The sequence below is a fragment of the Lissotriton helveticus genome, chromosome 3_2, assembly GCF_964261635.1.
Source record: "Lissotriton helveticus chromosome 3_2, aLisHel1.1, whole genome shotgun sequence".
Classification (NCBI taxonomy): domain Eukaryota; kingdom Metazoa; phylum Chordata; class Amphibia; order Caudata; family Salamandridae; genus Lissotriton; species Lissotriton helveticus.
The window spans coordinates 10,734,674-10,740,673 of record NC_136062.1 but is presented as its reverse complement, the minus strand read 5'-3'; the positions used below and the strand labels follow the sequence as shown (position 1 = coordinate 10,740,673).

The window sequence follows — 6,000 nt, the reverse complement described above, 5'->3', positions numbered from 1 at the left end:
CCATAGAACCTCTCCACAACGTCTCTGTCATTGTCAAGGTACCGAAACACTACTACGGACTGTGTTTTAGTGGCCACATCAGTGGTGTCATCAGCCTGAATAGCCACAAAGTCCGTGTTTTGCAACTCTTGCACCATATGGCTTCTTATAATTTCGAGCATACACTCAAGGAGTTCATTTTGTATCATTTTAGAGGTGCCCTTAAAGACTGTAGCACTTGCTAAATGTGTTTCCAAATCCTTGTCTATGCTTGCTATTAAATCCAATAGGCCTCTGAAGATCCCAGGTTTTGAGGAACGTTCTGATCCATCATGGCCTCGCAATGCCAGGTCGAAAGCACCACAGAAATGAATGCAATCAATTATCTTGGGTAGAATTTGTCTGTTCCTATCAACGGCTTCATTGTGTTTCTGTATGGTTTTGCAGTATGCATCATTTATCTGCTGCTCAATTGGTGCGTCTTCCCCCAACATTCCCAGTCTCGTCAGGTTTTCCATATGCTTTCTTGTGTATGCATGCTTCTTTATTTTTTCCGACAAATGCTTCAAGTCTGTGATTCCTTGATGTGTCCAAAAAAACTCACCACCAAACAGCAAGCAGGGGAAGCAGAACAGAGAAGTTCTTAAGGGCACCCTGTAAGCCAATCAGCCTTTGTGTACCAGGCATTTGAGAATGTACGTTTTGCCATTTTTCCTCTGTCCTGGGAAGTTTTCTGTGGTTTATGTCAGGCTGATGAGATCCTAATTGCTTTAAATGTAGTTTTTCTTCAAGTGGCCGTGCCTGGAATGACCTTGTAATCAGCTCTTCTACTGTATTAATGATGCTGTTGCTGACCTTACCAATATATATTAAAGAAACCTGTCAATAATCAAAGTACAACGTATAAGGTGCAGTGCAATAATATCAAATTTCAGTATAAATACATATATCTTGTGCGGTATCGCAATACATCTCCAACAACTCCCGTTTGCGCAAAATGACTGCTAAAAATACAACCTCACTGCCTCCTGCCTCTCTGTGTCATAGTGGTTGCTGGAGGCACTGCAACAGACACTGCTTGAGGGCCTTGAGAGTGACCACATACAGAGCCCTAACTCCCATGTAAAAAAATATAGCATCAGTTTCCTTACCTTTAACACTGTTGTTTGCTGGGTCGTAGCTGGGGTAAAAGAGCAGCAGAGGAGGTTGGGGACCTCTTGTTGTTTGCCAAAAAATTGCCCCAAAATGTGGTAATGTTTCAGGTTGTCAGGCTTTACCAGGTGCTGAAAATGAAAAGATAACAATTTATTTTTGAAACAGTAGGGTAATGAAACAAAGACTGTGGGAAAAAAACATAACGCTCCAATTTTTTCATTGCAGTTTGCATGCAGCTCTTAGATGACATTTAATAGCTCACTGTTGTATGTTAGGATTTTAACTTACAAACTGCACGTAACAAAACGTTCTCTCTGACAAAAGCAGTGACTCACTCACCTATTTACATTATATGCATTTTGTGATCGACATCAGGTACATATTCTTTGCAGCAGGCACATTAACCTTCTGCGCCACCTTTCCATGAGTCAAAACTTCCACTAGACAAAACTCTGATCATCAGCGTTATCATAACATTGTTATTGCCTCTCGTTAGGAGGCCGCTTACTAAAGCGCTTTGAGAAAAAGTGCTGAATAAGGGCCATCATAATTGAATGGAACGCTTGAGTGTGCAAGGATGACAAGCTGAGTGGACATTACTTAATACATTGAGATACCCCAGGTTGTTTCCGGCCAATAACTTAAGTTGAGGAAGTGATTCAGAACTTCCCTGTGCTTACACAGCAGGTTGTAACTTTGACACTGTTATCTTTAAGGATGTTCTTATACAGGGGCTTCTAGATGCAAGAGGGCAGATCTCGGGTGCTGGCCCACATCTGATGTGGTGTTTAACGTTGATTATAAGGCCTTGGGACCCGCTGCTCCGTGCTCATAGCAATGTTTGTGTGGGCAAAGGTTTAACATACTTTCCACTTTCTTCTCCAGTTTACTACCTGACAATTTAAACAAGACCTGTCATTAATAACCTCTCTGCAACACACCTAAAGTGGCACAGACCTACTTTCTTTTTTCTAAAACGATCAAGCCTTGAAAACGTTGTGTTGCCATAGAAACAACATACAGTCATACAAGTCAATCTTTGGCTGTATTTGAGTTCATAAAATGCGTATTATGCACAGTGCATTCTTCGAATCAATGAACACTCAGTTGACCCCTGGAGAAAAGCAAAAGGCACACACCGCATTGTTGGTAGACAATGGCGCCATCCCACGTACCACAGCCTTCAGCAGGAACCAGTCACACATCACTGAAAGCCCATGACATCAACAGCTCCGGGCACACGTGGACGGGATTTAGAAACCGGGTGACCATAAAATGCCATTACAGAACTGGCATTTCATAGTCCGATCATGGGATGGATAGGTCTTCAGAGGCTGCAAGAAACTCTGACACCCCCAAGAGAAGCTTTAACACACCCCACAAACAGTACAAGCACACTCTCCCCTCTAGACGACAGTGACCCTTTGATATCCACCAGAGAAGGCAAGGAAGTCTTGATACCCACCATCACACATATGAACACCCTGACACCATCCAGAGACATCAGGCAACTCTTGCACTACCTACAGTAACTTCTTGAAAGATAATCATGCACAATTTTAGAGTCTTGTGAGGTAGTGGAAGAAATGTGGTCAACTTCATAGGTGTCCAAGTTACGCATTTCATGTGTAGCACTATAAGCCAGCACTTGCATGTTTGTTTCCTTCAACATAGATCAGGTCTTGGAAATTGCTCTTCAAATATTTTATTTTATAATTCTTGAGCAATGCCGTAGGGGGCGTGATTTTTCAAATTCCACCTGAGGCGAGCAACCAATCCCATGATTACAGCGGTGTACCTCTCAGCTCAGGGCCTGTGGGTCTTTTCACACATGGGCCAGTGAGTGTGTGTGAGTGAAATGTTTAACTTTTGACAAGCAGACTGAAACATTAGAATAGTGCTTTTTAACTACCATGCACTCTGCCTTGCGAGCCTTTAAGGCCTACCTTAGGGGTGTCATAAGTATTAAAAGGAAAATTTAGGCTTGGCTAAAGATTTATTTTGCAAGGTTGAAATGGCAGTTTAAAATCCCATTACAGGCTGCATTGGCAGGCTGAAGACATGTTTTACAGTGCTGCTTGTAGTGGGTGGCACAATGAGTGTTGCTGGCCACTAGTAGCATTTAATTTACAGGCCCTGGGTGCAGGTAGTACGATTTATTAGGGACTTATATGTAAATAAATTGTTCCAATCAGGTAGATGCCAATTGTACCATGTTTTAGGGAGAGAGCACAAGCTCTTTACCTCTGGTTAGCAGAAGGAAAGTGCTAAGACAGAGTCCTAATGCGAACAAAAACAGATCTAGTAATAGAAGGCAAAAAGCTGTGGGTGACCTTACAAAAAGAGCCAGCTTCAACAGCTAGACTTCCTTTTCTTTAGGTGAGCTGACGTGCGAGGCTGTCTCCGAGGGCTGTGTAAATTCTACCATTTATCAGTCTATATTTTATGGATGAGGAGTCTCGAAATTTGGCGATGCCAACGCCTTATGAATTCTTTTTTTTTTTGTAACTTTTTATTATAATAAAGAAACATAGAAGAACAGACAAGGCAATATATCAATAGTACATCAATCGGGCGAGTGCTCAAGGAGGACGGGAGATACAAGTAGTATAATACAGGAGTTGTTGTACACAGGGGAGGGGTCCGGAGGCAGGAAATACAAGATCAAGAACAAAATACACTACACTACATCAGGAATGTCGGGTCAGGGAGACTGGGGGGGACTAGAGATCTCTGTGAGAGGGGGCGTACATATATCTCCCCGGTACGAGTTCCATTGATTAAAAATTTTCCCCCATTTTCTGGGTCTGCCTCTCGCCACATATACAGTCTTCTCTCTAAACATGCACCAGTCCATGTTCTCTTTCCAGGCTGTCACGGTGGTGGGCCTCTGGGACCCCCAAAGCTGTGCAATGTCTCTCTTAGCAATCATATTACCAAGGGTCGTCCATCGTAGCTGCGACACATCATAGTCATTTGGCCCCCATACATTCAGCAAACAGCGTCGGGCCTCTGGCAACATCACAACACCTGTTACTTCATTCATTACCTCATGTATACGGTTCCAAAAAAGCACCACCTCAGGACATTCGCAAATTATGTGGAGAAAGGTACCAAGCAGACCACAACCACGCCTACAGAAGCCATCCGTCGAATAGCCCATACGGAGCAGGCGGGGGCCGGTAACATAAATCCGATGAAGGATTTTAAGCTGGACCAGGTGGAGACGGGCCGGGATTGCGACTTCCCTGGGAGAGGAGATCGCAGATTGTCAGTCCTCGTCGTCTAATTCAATACCATCCGCAATCCAGGTCGCCCTGAGGTGCTCGAGCAAGCTCGAGCGATCATTGATCATCTTTTTATAGATCAATGAAATAGTGCTATCTGGCACGTGACCATCTAATATACGATCTTTGAGGGGGGAGGATTCCGGAACTTCGCTACCCGCGGGAAAATCCGAATTCAACGCGTGGGGAACTTGAGCATAGCGGAAGAATTCTTTATCACCTAGCTTATATTCCGCCTGTAGTTCTGCGAAAGTCTTTCCCCTGCCCTTAACCCAGAGATCCCGCACTTTACTGATGCCAATCATATCCCACTTCTCGAATCCTTTCGTTCTCCACAGGCAACCCAGTCTCGCAGAAGCATAAAGCGGAGTCGCGCGGGTCAATCGATCCCTCCAGCCCATAGCCGCGGTCGCACTATGTCACACTCGTACGGCGATCCCGGCGGGACCCGAAAGCTGCAAGCGAGAGGATCCGGAATAGAGCGCCCTGTTATAGTCTCCCCCCGGTAACAGCCATCTATCCATTTCAAACGCTGGATTCAATGCCGGGCCACACATCCCGTGGTTAATTGCAGCAAGCTGGGAAGCCCTAATAATACCGCCTGATATCCGGAAGTGCTATACCGCCGTCATACCAGGGAAGCGTTAACTTTGGGAGAGTGATACGCGAATGTCCGCCCCATATCAATTGCCTCTGTAAAGATTCTACCTCTCTGAAGTACCTCGACGGAATCACATCAAATGTATTCTGGAGTGCATATAAAAACCTCGGTAAGGACATAATTTTAAAAAGAGCTGCTCGCCCTAGTGGAGGCAACGGTAATCTACGCCAACTCACCACGTCCGATCGTAAACGTTGAAGCGGAGGAAGTAGATTACGCTCGTAGCGGACTGTAGGGTCCAATGATATAAAAACTCCCAGATATTTAAAACCAGAATGCGACACCTGGATAGGACATCCACGCGGCAGGAGGGGGACGTCACCAGCGAGCACATATATATATGAGACTTGGTCCAGTTAATAACGAGGCCGGAGTTTTTCCGGAACAAGTTAAGCATGTCGAACAATACATTTAGCGATTTTTGAGGCGACGTGAGGTACAGCAAAATATCGTCCGCATATAGCGAAATGCGGTCCTCAAAGTTTGGAGTCCAGTGTATACCTCTCATCGAGGGCTCCCACCGTAGCCAGGCTGCGAGAGGTTCCAAAGCGAGGGCAAAGAGAAGCGGAGACAGAGGACAACCCTGCCGCGTGCCTCTCCCAAGAACAGAGGGCCCGGAGACCCGGCCATTTACCACAACCTGTGCCAGTGGTGTCTCATATAGAAGCTTTACCCAACTAATAAATCCAGCGCCAAAACCAAACTTTGCAAGTGCAGCCCAAAGATACGGCCATTCGATTGTATCAAAGGCCATCGTGGCATCCAGGGACGCCAAAATGGCCGGTTCACGTATTGACGTCGCCCTCGCGAGCGCCGCAAATTCAATGCTGTGTTACGATTTGGGATGAATCCCGATTGATCCGGATGGATCAGCTCACTAATTACTTTTATCAGGCGGTTTGCGAGCAGCTTGGCAAG

The 6,000-nt window shown here is 45.3% G+C and overlaps 1 long non-coding RNA gene across 2 annotated transcripts in view; it reads right to left on the bottom strand.

The window, feature by feature from the left end:
- Positions 1-1,150: 1,150 nt before the first annotated feature.
- Positions 1,151-6,000, bottom strand: part of LOC144826417 (uncharacterized) — a 905,759-nt gene continuing 900,909 nt past the window's right edge. Inside the window, exon 6 of one of the 2 annotated variants that reach the window (XR_013609817.1) lies at positions 1,151-1,262. This is a non-coding gene — a long non-coding RNA (uncharacterized LOC144826417). The remainder of the gene's footprint in view (positions 1,263-6,000) is intronic. The other variant, XR_013609818.1, reaches the window with a different exon arrangement.